The sequence below is a fragment of the Globicephala melas genome, chromosome 4 (genome assembly GCF_963455315.2).
Source record: "Globicephala melas chromosome 4, mGloMel1.2, whole genome shotgun sequence".
In the NCBI taxonomy this organism is placed as follows: Eukaryota; Metazoa; Chordata; class Mammalia; order Artiodactyla; family Delphinidae; genus Globicephala; species Globicephala melas.
Genome location: NC_083317.1, coordinates 47106733 through 47119382, shown reverse-complemented (window position 1 = coordinate 47119382; position 12650 = coordinate 47106733). Strand labels below are relative to the sequence as shown.

At 39.8% G+C, this 12650-nt stretch overlaps 3 protein-coding genes across 4 annotated transcripts in view; 2 read left to right on the top strand and 1 right to left on the bottom strand.

Moving 5' to 3' along the window:
* CMSS1 (cms1 ribosomal small subunit homolog) overlaps nucleotides 1–12650 on the bottom strand; it is a 382976-nt gene that overhangs the window by 330498 nt on the left and 39828 nt on the right. The window lies entirely within an intron of this gene.
* The window catches only part of LOC115855628 (filamin A-interacting protein 1-like), a 163044-nt gene that overhangs the window by 121353 nt on the left and 29041 nt on the right, over nucleotides 1–12650 (top strand). The gene's annotated exons all lie outside the window — the stretch shown is intronic.
* The window catches only part of FILIP1L (filamin A interacting protein 1 like), a 31621-nt gene that overhangs the window by 4697 nt on the left and 14274 nt on the right, over nucleotides 1–12650 (top strand). The window lies entirely within an intron of this gene.

Sequence of the window (12650 nt, the reverse complement as noted above, 5' to 3'; positions counted from 1 at the left end):
GCTACCAACTTTATCCCTAGCACCTGGAAAAACACCTAGCTATAGTTAGTAGGTATGTCACCAGGCCAAGAAGGGTATTGGATAAATATATGAATAAATTATACCCTGGAAGCTTCTTATTTGGTAAGAAAAGAGTATTTCTGGAAACAGTGGGTTAGGAAGGGCCCCTTCTTCTAGATTTTGTTCAGGAGCTCAAAACAAGTCTCTGCCACTATTTGAAGTAACTACATAGAATTGACATATAAAACACAAAAACCAGAAAACGAATTAGGCTCAGATGAAGTCGAGGCAGTGAAATCTGCTTTTACTATACAGTATGTGTTGTGTAGGCAGACTTCAAGTCAGATGCTTCTCTGTCTACCCACCTCCATCTACCTCACTTTAATGTCCTCCCAAAATAATGAGAATAAAGATGGTGAAACAGTACCAGGTGAATTGCCCCGGGGCAAGAAATGGATGGGAAGCAAAATATGAAAGAACAGAGTGCAGTGTTTTTGTCCTTAATGAAGGGTATTCTTCTGTTTTTCCCTAATTTCTGTGCCTCAGCTGAACGCCTGGGAATTGCACTCATGGGGTCCAAACAGTTTGTCCTTGCAATAACTAGAAGTTAGCAGATTGCCCTTTCCCAAGTATGTATGTATGTGTGTGTGTATATATATATATTTTTTTTTTTATTTATTATTATTTTTTTTTGCAGTACGCCGGCCTCTCACTGCTGTGGCCTCTCCCATTGCGGAGCACAGGCTCTGGACGCGCAGGCTTAGCGGCCATGGCTCACGGGCCCAGCCGTTCCGCGGCATGTGGGATCTTCCCGGACCGGGGCACGAACCCGTGTCCCCTGCGTCGGCAGGCGGACTCTCAACCACTGCATCACCAGGGAAGCCCCCAAGTATATATTTTGATTCCAAAGTTTCTGTGGGTAGTCAATTCATCTGCCAGGTTTTACAGAAAAGGAATAATTTTTCTATAGTTTCAAAGTTAGGTAACGCCAGTGTCAACCTGTGAAACCAGCCTAGGGCTTGTAACTCCTCATCAGCACCAAACATTTACTGAGTGTCTACCAGACACTGTGCTATAAGTACAAGGCAGGACAACAAGCCCAGCAACTAAGTTCTCCACACACCACACCATGTCACTAACATAGCTACACCTATGTTAGTCATCAACACCTTGTTGATGACAAGGGCTAAGATTATCAGCAGCTCTTGCACAGTGGTTCCAATCATTGATCACTGTCCTGTTCGGCCTCTTTTTTAATGAACTGAAAAAGCAATATACATAATACAGGTCAGCTGTACATAAAAATAAAGATAAACAATGTGGGACTGTTTTTAAAAAAAAATATAACACATGGGCTTCCTTGGTGGCGCAGTGGTTGAGAGTCCGCCTGCCGATGCAGGGGGACACGGGTTCGTGCCCCGGTCCAGGAAGATCCCACATGCCGCAGAGCGGCTGTGCCCGTGAGCCATGGCCGCCGAGCCTGCGCGTCCGGAGCCTGTTGCTCCACAACGGGAGAGGCCACAACAGTGAGAGGCCCGCGTACCGCAAAAAAAAAAATACAACACAAATGTAGTCAGTCTCCAAGCTTGTTTACTACTGACACTAAATTGATATGGACAAATAGTGTTACCTCAATGCTAAGACTAAAGAGTAAGAATAATGGTTCGTAAATCAAGTTCTACTCTTCTTGGCTCTGCCATCCATTCTCTGCGTAAGCCTCCTATAGCCTTGGCTTCCATTAACCTAAAAAATGGGAACAATGTCATCCACTGTAAGTATCTCTCAATACTGGGTAAGGATAGAATAGTGCACAGTAACCCCTGAGGGAACTCTGATCACGTAGAGTCAAAGACTATATAAAAATATAAGCTACTGATCCTATCATTAGAGAGACAAGTCAGCTAAAGAAAATGGGAAGAATGTGAGGAAAAAGTCCACTCTTAAGCCAGAGGCAAAATTCACATAACTATAGCCCTTGAGCCTGTGAGAAAATCCAAATCATCCTACCAAGAGCAGCCGCAAAGATGAGCTCAGAAAAAAAAAAAAAAAAAAGGATGAGCTCAGACCTTCAAGATGGGCGGCTCTGACAGGGGTAAATCTGCCAGATTTATCATATCTCATGGCCCACCAGTCTTGGAACAAAAGTTTAAAGGTGAACTAAATTTTCTCTCTCTTTTTAAAATTCTCTTTTAAGTGAATCAAAACAAAAACAAATCTCTGAGCAGAAATTATAAGAGGAATGTAAAATATTCATCACATTTGGTCTGACAAGACTTAAGTGACTGCTGCTGTTACATTTGAAGAAAAGGATGGAGCTGCTTAGCCTAAGAGCTTGGGGAGAGCATGAGAAAGTTCCTTCTTGCTGAAGACAAATGGCCTGCAGTGAGATGCTGTGTAAGTCCCTTAGCCTTGGCTTGTCAGTTAATTGGGAATGGCAGAGGAGGTGAATCACTCTGTGGAGTTCTGTATAAAATAATCCTTTGCTGCAAATGAGAAGATTATCTATTCTTTAAAAATAATTCATTTTTTATCAAGAGAGTTAAACACTCTTTTTATTAAAAGAAACACATTATGTTTGAGGTTCAGTATTATCCTTCAGGCTTTCATACAACTGCCTATATGGGGCAGACTGAGGTCTTTTAGATAAAGATGAGAACAACTTTGTTAAATGACTGGGGTTCTACTCATCTCCCCTAACATTACGCCTCACGAGAGTCTTCTTACAGTCTCATAAAATTCACTGGGCTGAACAAAGATGCAAAGAATCACAGGCAAAGTTAAGATTCTCTGGCTAGTTTACCCCCATCTGGACTTATTTAAATTTGTCTCCAAGTGAATTCACTTCACTGAGTGGTTCTCCCTCCTCCAAAGTGACAAGAACAGGAGGAACAAAACTCTACTTCTCCTTCTTCAGCTCTCATAATAATTAGAGTAAATTCTGAGAACTGTAGGCATCATTCAGACTAAGAGGGAGTTATATTCCCCTAAGAAATGGGTCTTCTCACCTCTCAAATCATTTGGTCATCAAGTATGTACCAATTTCAGACCCATGTGGAGGATACAGAGGTATCAGATTCTTTAAGGAGCTTATAGTTAGTTCAAGAGCAAAACTAATATAACAAATTAGAAAGTGGTATAAAACAATACAGAGTATTTGTGTCACAAAACTGTAAGGGCTGTGGGAACTCAGAAAGGGGAACCAGCCAGGGTTAGACAAGTTAGGGAACATTCATGGAAAAGATGGAAAGTGAAATGTAAATGTAGCATTCCAAAAAATGATGGCAGATTTATCCCTTGGAAGTCTACTGTGAAAAGGGAATATGAGGTAAAAAGAGAAAGAAGGCTTGATCCAGCATCAGAACACCCAAAGTCTGATTTTAAACTCCATTATTTGGCCTTTAGAACAACCTGGACTTCCATAGTTATTTCAATCCTTAAAGTGAAGATTAAAAGTGATGATAAAGCAGTTGGCACAATGCCAGACCCACAGCAGACACTCAGTAAATGGTATCTATTGTTCTTCTAGATATTAAGCCAGTCTGCCCATAAGAATGATGCTCCATCATCATCTGGTGCTATTGGGTTCCTCCAGGCTGAGGCACAAGGGGCTGTCTCAGGGCCAAAGAGGAGGTGCTTTGTAGGATGCAGTCCCAAAGAACTCATGTTTAAGCTTATTGGAGAGTTAAGAACTCAGGATTAAGCTTACTGGAGAAAATCCATGTCTCTAGTACTTAACTTCAGCCACTCTGAAAAGTGAGGTTATCCTTTATCCTGATTTCCCTGCTTGAAAGGAATCCCTCCTATGAGAAACCCACATGAGCTTTCCTAAAGAAGTCTTAGTCACCTGAAATAAAAAACAAGTTACTGAGTAAAGGACCAAGGAGAGCAAAAGGCTTAAAAGCTGGCCTGGAATCTCCTGTTTTACCTGGAAAGTCCTACCATGCTGGAGAGGCACACATATAAAACAAATAGGTGAGACAAATCTTACAACATGGGCTAAATAGCTTATATTAGATCCTACCCACAGACAATGAAGATTTCCTTTCAGAAACTACTAGTCAAATACTAATTCCTAGGTGTTCACTTTTCAGTTTAATTATACTTTCAATTTAGCATAACATTTTAAGTGTCAGACACTAAAAAGATTTACTTCTGTACTTTTACAGCACACTTATAATCTTGAACTATAACAAATGCTTGACATATAAAGAACCAAAAATAAATCTGAATCCCCTGAAATTCCAATTAAGGTTCCTGTATAGTTATGAACCACTGAGACTTGACGAGTCATAAAATCTCTTCTGATAGAATGGAATATACATTTTTGACATGTGAATTTGTACATAGTGCTATATAGGAAAGAAGGGAGGGAAAGGACTTTAAAGGTTGGTAGTGGTTTTTATCCTCTGGAACTGAGATTTGAGGATCATTAAAGGCTTTGTAAACCTTAGAGACAAAATTGTATTGCTTTCCCCATGTTGCAGCTGAGGTAACAGGTTGATGAGGCAAGGTCATAGAGTTAAGTCAGTGGCAGATTTTGGTCCAACATTCCCTGTCCATTGAATACATGGCTCTTTTGAAAGTGGCTTTTCTGTTGCTTGAGAATTGGGGTTTTGCTTTTTTTCTTTGTTTTTAGCTGTGAATGAGTAAACTTTAAAAGTGAGGGAGACTGAAGTCAGTGCTTTTTTCAACAATGCTTTTTTCAACGACTGCAAACGTGAAATAGTTTGCCCTCTCTCAAAATTCAAATCTTAAAATTAATTAAAATTCAAAAGTAATATATGGTCAGGGCAAAAATGGATGGGTATTCATATAGCACATACACAAGGTATACTATATAGCCTTTTCATCAATTTTTTTCCAAACAGAATTTCTCATACCGATAAACATAACTAAATGGGTAAAACTTTTGTGCAGGGACAAAATCAGCTGCAGACAGGCCCAGGGCCAAGGGAAGTAAAGTATCAAGTCACTGCTCTCACCACTAGCAGGCCTGTTGCAAACCACTGTAACATCTTAAGATGGAATTGCCCCTAACTACACAAGCTAAATATTCTCTAGAACACATTCATCTTAGAAGAACCCAACTTAGAGAAAATAGGATCAAACTCTGTGTTCATGCTTTCTATCTTCTCAATGCTCAGAAGTGGCAGAAAAGGAAAATGTAACCCAAATGCTCTGAACTGTTCGTTAGGGAAAATTAAACAAGGTTAGATGACCAAAATAACTTTAATTTTTAAAATGTATGCAAGAGGACATGCAAAGACCACAAGAAAAATGGTCAGTTACATTCCAACAGATTTTAGAATAAAACTTTCCCACCTACCTGTAATTAAGTTTTACATATGGCCCAAACTCTAGTTCTCTAAAACATCATTTAGGAGACAGAAACCAGTCACCCTCAGGAACTAGGAAAAGTGAGTAAAGGTAGATGGAGGATGTTCACTGTGGTTCAGGATCTCACTGTTTGCTCAGCAGGCAGTCAGGCCAAACATCAACCTTCATCTTCCAACTGCCTTGACCTCCAAATACTGTTTAATGGGATTAAATGTTCTACTTCCTTTGCCCTCCTTATTTACTGATTTACTATAGCTAAAATGGAAGGGGAAAAAGAAAGAAGTTCTCTAGGAATCAAAATGTTTCACATTTTATGCTCTTTGGACTCCTATCTAGCCTGTTTCTCATGGCAAATTGTGTGATTTCAGTAGTCACAATAAAACATAAGCCTCTGTTGTTGTGGTTTCTAAGTTTCTGAAGTCTACATTTCCCACTAACAAGTTAGGAAACGTTTGGTTTCCCAAGCATACCACGTTAGCCGCTGCCTCTGTGCAGGCAGCCAGACTACAGGGAGGTGAAAACCAGTGAACTCATCTACTCTGGCACATGACTGCTCCCTGTTTTGGCCTTTTATGTTAAATCTACAAACTGAACACCAGTGAATTAAAGTATGAAAGCCAAATAAAAGAGTTAAGCCTTTTTTAAAAAAAGACTTACAGGAACTAGGGGCTTAAAAAAATTTTTCTTTCCTTTTGGCTCAGAGTAAGATTTGGAAAAGGATATATTCTTTGTAACTTTTTTAAAAAGAGAGAATAAAAGAAAGAAAAACAACCTACCAAAGAATAAGTGTTAAGAGAAAGGAATTATACTAATCCTCCAAAATATCTATTTGCAATATCTGAATGAAAATAACCTGTGATCTGGGAAGAGAAAAAAAAGGATGAAAGGAGATTAAAAACAAAATTGTGTAGCTACATCAGAATGCTTTTCTAAAGAATCTATTTCTGTTTTCCTCAATCCACTAAGATACAAAAGGAACATCTAAATATAAATGGATTTTGCAATAAGAGAAATACATACAGGGCTTCCCTGGTGGCGCAGTGGTTGGAGTCCGCCTGCCAATGCAAGGGACACGGGTTCGAGCCCTGGTCCGGGAAGATCCCACATGCTATGAAGCAACTAAGCCCGCCAAAAAAAAAAAAAAAAGAGAAATACATACAAATATTCTTAACAAGATAAAACACATACAATACACACTTTTAAGGGTATACAGCATTATGCCCTTGAAGTCTGTCTGAGAAAAGGCTGCCTGCTAAAAATACTTTCCGAGAACTTTAAGTTCCTTGAAATGTTCTATGGAAATGGTATTTATGACAAACCCACCTCCTCTAGGGAACATTAGATGTTATTACTGGCAAAGTCACAATTTTCTAAACCATCCAGAAATAATCATGAATTTATGCCAAATGACTAAACTTGTTTTATTATTACAATGATTAAGAGAATATTTGCTAAGATCTCATGTTCAAGCTCAAAGTAGCCATGAACCTACAGAAAATACAGTGTCAAAACAGCGGATTGCAAGGGGTAGTGATTTTCTGTGCCTTTCACAGGCAGAATATTACAACACACAAATTCACTGGAGACGATGGTATACGAGATATATGAGATAGGAGGTGTGGATGTATGTCACGGTGGTGAGAAACTGCTTTTCTGTAAAATGAGAATAATAATACAGTAAGTCCCCTACATACGAACAAGTTCTTTTCTGAGAGCTTGTTCATAAATCCAGTTGGTTCGTAAGTCCAACAAAGTTAGCCTAGGTAGCCAACTAACACAATCGGCTATATAGTACTGTACTGTAATAGACTGTAATACTTTTCACACAAATAATATGTACATAAAAAACACAAAAAATAAAGAAAACATTTTAAGTCTTACAGTACAGTACCTTGAAAAGTACAGTAGTACAGCACAACAGCTGGCATATAGGGGCTGGCATCGAGTGAACAGGCAAGAAGAGTTACTGACCGGAGGAGGGAGAGGAGGTGGGAGATGGTAGAGCTGAAGGATCGTCAGCAATAGGAGACTGAGGGCAGGCTGCAATTTCACTCACGCCAGACACTGATGGAATGCGCATTCATGTCTTTGAAAGTTTGCAACTTGAAGGTTCGTATGTCGGGGACTTGCTGTACTTGCTTCTTATGACTGTTTCCGGGACTAGCGTGGTACATGGCATATAATAATTCCTCAATAAATGATAACTGTTATTCAGTGACTATAGAGGAAAGGAACTATTGAATACTTACAGTCATCCTTCAGTATCCGAGGGGGATTGGTTTCAGGACTCCCACAGATACCAAAATCCACAGATGCTCAAGTCTCCCATATAAAATGATATAGTACAGTCAGCCCTCCCTATCTATGGGTTCTGCATCTGAAGATACAGAGGGTGACTGTACTATGTGTCTTTTGCTTACAGTCACACACTTATACCCTAACATGGTACCTAGTTCAAAAGTAGAATAGGTATTTGTTCAAATATTTAACAAATACTTATCGACTACCAAGCAAATACTGAGCACTGTTCTTGAGCTATAAATCTAGCACTGAATAAAACAGACCACTGCTTGACCCATCACTGAATAAAACACACACACACACAACACACACACACACAACACACCCACCCCTACCTCCCTACTCACATGAAGTTTACATTCTAGTAGGAGAGACAGCCAATGATCAAGTAAGTAAAATATAGTATGCCAGGTGTTACTACATGAACTAGGGGAGAGAGTCCAGCGGCTCCCTGGGAAGGCAGCCAGTACAAAAGCCACAGGCTCTGCTGTGCTCAAGGAGCAACAGGGAAACTGGTATGACTGGAGCAGACTGAACAAAGGTGGGGGGGGTCAGGGAGTCAATGGGATAGGGACCTAGAGTGCAGGAATGAATGAACAAATTAACACTAAAAGCATGAGATGGAAGAAAGAGGAAACTCTTCTGAGGTCAGTACTCTGCCTGGGCTTTCTAGCATGTAGACTGGTTAAGCTAAAAGAACACATGCTTTGTAGACAGTGAGTTTTTATTCTGGTTTGGTTATTTGTGCTATTTGGTAGTTATTTAACCTCTCTAAATTTTAGTGTTTTGGTCCTTACCCTCATCTGTAAAATAGGAATAATACTTACCTCATAAGGTTGTTTTAAGGATTAAGTAAGATCAAGTGGCACAGAGTAGACCCTCAGTATGCTTGTTTCTTTTTTGCTATAAACTAAATCCCACACTGATAGCAACTGGGAATTGGAGTCTGTGTTATAGTACCAGGGTTACCATAACAATGGTATTATTTTGTCTTCCTGGGCTTCAGTTTTTTAACTAAGAAAATGCACATGCTACAAACAGACATTATAAAAACAGATATACATCAGTTAAGGTGTTGTTATAAAATTATAACCAAATAACATTACTATTACAATTTATCTTAATATTAAAAATTCAAAACAGCAAAAGTATGACTCCCTGTTTCTCTATGTTACTTCATCTCAAAAATCGTGTAAATTTTAATTTTTTAAGCATGAAGTTGTAAAGATTTATTTAGCAGCCATGTTGACTTTTATTCCCTTTTTCTGTCCCCGCTTAAGAACACTGATCTAACAGAAAGATCTCTGGGACTTCCTTGGCGGTCCAGCGGTTAAGACTTCGCCTTCCAATGCAGGGGGTGTGGGTTCGATCCCTGGTCGGGGAGCTAAGATTCCACATGCCTTGGGGCCAAAAAACCAGAAAACATAAAACAGAACCAATACTGTAACAATTCAAAAAAGACTTTAAAAATGGTCCACATCAAAAAAATCTTAAAAAAAAAAAATCTCCAAGAAAATATTTAACTGCAAAAACCAAGGTGAAGGATAAAGAGAGTTTATAGTAAGTTATTTTTTGTATAAAAAAGGGAGAGACTAAGAATCTTTATTTGTATTTGCTTATTTACTCATAAAGACATTATAGAAGTACATGTAAGAAACTAATATCAGTGGTTTTAAGTTGGGGAAGAGGAACTGGCAGATGAAGGATGAGGTAGGACCCTATACCTTTTAATATACATATTTGGAGACGTATATATTTAGGAATGCTAATCTGAAATCCAAGACTGAAATTCAGACTTTCTTGAAGAGTTAAAACTGAGCAAAGTAAACTTTGTATAATTAAAAACCTAAGTATACAACAGTATGAAAACCTCAAATAACTTCTTTCTCAGATAATCTGAGTATTCCTCAACCTGTTATTTGTATTTTTTTCTGAAATGTTCAAAAAACATTATAAAATATCCTCAATAGTCCTCTCCACATTTTCCACTATGGAAACTAAGCCCAGCAGTAGCACATACAGAAAGAGACTGCATCCGTCAGCCCACCCCACCTCTGAGTCCCCAGGCAGACAAGTCTAGGAGCATATTATCTCAGCAGAGAACGTCACTGCACGTTTACACGCAAGGAACGAAGAACAGGAGAAAGAGGAGCAGAACATCAAAGAGGCTTTGGGAGAATCAGCTATTACTATCCGTTGTGATATGCTGGCATTTCACTGGATAATACACATTCAAAGCACGTTCTCTTCCAGGAAGGGAGAAGAGCTGTGGTGCAGATCTGTGAACAAAAGAGAAATGGGGAATACTGATCCCAAATATATTTGAGCAGCAAACAGTGAAGAAGAGTTATGAATGTCAGAGACAACTAACACAAAGAGATCTAACAGAAGTTTTCCAAAAAATCAACTATGCCCTAAAATGGTGGTTACAGCCAGAGGTGACATTTCCCCCCCAGGTTTTCTGCAATGTTGGGAGACGTTGTTTGATTGTCACAACAGAGCTGGGGGTGCTGAGTTACTTCTGGCATCTAGTGGGTAGAGGCCAGGGGTGCTGCTAAACACCCTGCAATGCACAGGCAGTCCCCACACCAAACAGTCATCCAGCCCAAGATGTCAGTACTGCCAAAGCCGAGAAACCCCAGCCTACCAATGATAATCAGTATAGCAAACCATGTGCATGGCTGAAAAGATCCATGAATGGCCTGAAGAGATATCACAGTAAATAGATTATGGAGTCATATCTTTCATTCTAGTGTGAATTCGGACTCTGTCTCTCCCAGGTGACCGTTACATGAGGCAGCCCATTGTGGCTGAGATGTTCTTCTATACTGTCATCATCAGTACAGTTTCCTACTTCTAGTGGTAACTGATATGTATTGTGCCAGGCAGTATGCTAGGAGCTTTTGTATAGATTGTTTTACTTGATCCTTGGAACAGCACTATTATGAGGGAGGTTCCAGTATTATCCCCATTCTACAGATGAAGAAAATGAGATTTGTAGAGGTTAAATTGCTTGCTCAGTCACACTAGTTAAGAGTGGGGAAGCCAAGACTCAGGTCTGAAAACTGAACTCCAAAATCTGAATTTCTCCCCCAGCACTACCCTGCCCCCCACAGTATTCTATTGCCTCTTTCCCATTTGTGCCTCAGTGCTGGTGAGCGTACTTGCTCCCTGTCAGTCATCTTGCCTGGCCCTTGTCACCCACCTGCACTATTTACTGCCATCTACTGCTGGGGCAGTAGGGAATAGGCAGTAGACAGGACATCATTCCTATCCTAAAGAAGGCTACCATGGTGGAGCAAACAAATATGATCCAGAAGAACACAGATCACAAAGAGTACCAAATCAACCACAGAGAGGGGGAGGAAGGAATGGAAAGACTGATAAACAGTCAAAATGTTAGCAACCTGGGAACAAGCCCAATATCATCATTACCATCAACTTAAACTTAAAGGCAGCTCTGCATGCCATGTACAAGGCAAGGTGCTCTCAGGAATACAGGAGCACACTCAATCTGTGACAGTCCAAGGCACCACATGCTGGGTGGCTTTTTGAATACTTCTCCCAGGCAGCCGGGGAAGGCACCATGGCTGTGGGAGACCTAGGTAGGCCTTGACGGATCAGGGAGATGAAACTTCCAGTCTGCCGAGGACCTTAAGTCTCAATCTGTTGAAAGACAGGCTAGTTTTTTTCCCTTTGTTTGTTTTTTTGGTGTAGTAGCAATCAAAATGAAAAGTCTGGAAAAGAAAAAAATGTTAAAACACTGATCTGAGGGATCTTTTTCAAACCTCATTCAGAGTGGGGAGGCGGGGAGAAGAACATGAAAAGAAAAGTGAGTCGGCTCTTTAGTGTAGTAGTATACTCACAGTAATTTTTTTTTTTAAGTTTCTTCGTGATAGCTATAATATATTCAAAGCAAAGAATCTATTTCAGTAAATGGCAAAAAGACAAATCCATCTGAGTAGATACTTTTTAATACGAAAAATTAAAATGGGGGATGAGGAAGCATAAGCTAAGTGGTATTCAATGAACATCCATCATCCAACAGTTCTTTCTAGAAAGTTCCTTAACTGACAATACAGCACTGAAGAACTAACAACACATAATTCAGGCTCTAAGTAATTATCGTGGTACAAATTTACACATGCTGTCCTTATTGTCACTCCCTTGTTAGTTCTGACTTCCTCTCCTGGGCCTAGACTGAGCACCTTTTTAAGTCTCCACCCGGCCCTTCGATTGGAGTGTGCAGAGTCTCCTAGCCTAGATTCCATGGTCTCAAAATGAAAATATTCTCCTTGTAGCCTTACTCCCCAAGCTCTGCGCCTGTGAGCTCTTAGACTGACCTTTTTCTAGTTCTGAAACCTTGCCTTTCAGCAGTTTTTCTTTCTGGGAGACCCTTTGTCTCAGTTTCTTTGCTCTTCTTCCTTCTTTTTAAAAAAAAGATTTGTACCAATCCTGGTCCCTCCGCTCAATCTGAGGATTTCATAAGCTCCTCTTAGGATCCGGTTTCTCTGCTAAAAGCTCCCTCCTTATAATTAGTAGGTCATTGTTGATCTGCATCTTATTAATTCACTTCCTCTGACCGCTGGGGAGCCAAACAAGATTGTTCAGATGTTGAAGAGTTCTGACTCACCCCCATTTTTACTGTATATTCCTCTGACACCAGCTAAAGCCTTCTCCATCACTTCATACCCTAATTCTTATTTCAAACAGTGAAGGAAAACAGCAACCCAGTTTTCTGGATCTGGACCCATTTATGGTGTCTCTAAATGATCTCAATGATGATGACAGTATCTTCAGTAACAAGGACATAAAGCAGACACAGATTTATACTCATACTTGGCTAGCAGATGCCAAAAAGAGTGTTACTGTTCTTCTAGATCTTGCTGACCAAGTCAAATGAATCAAGCATTACATTATGACTATGGTATGCTGTAGCTGTAATTTTTTTAAAAAAACCTTTAACTTGTGAGACAAATAAAAGGAAGCAGCATACATAGAATAAAAAAGAC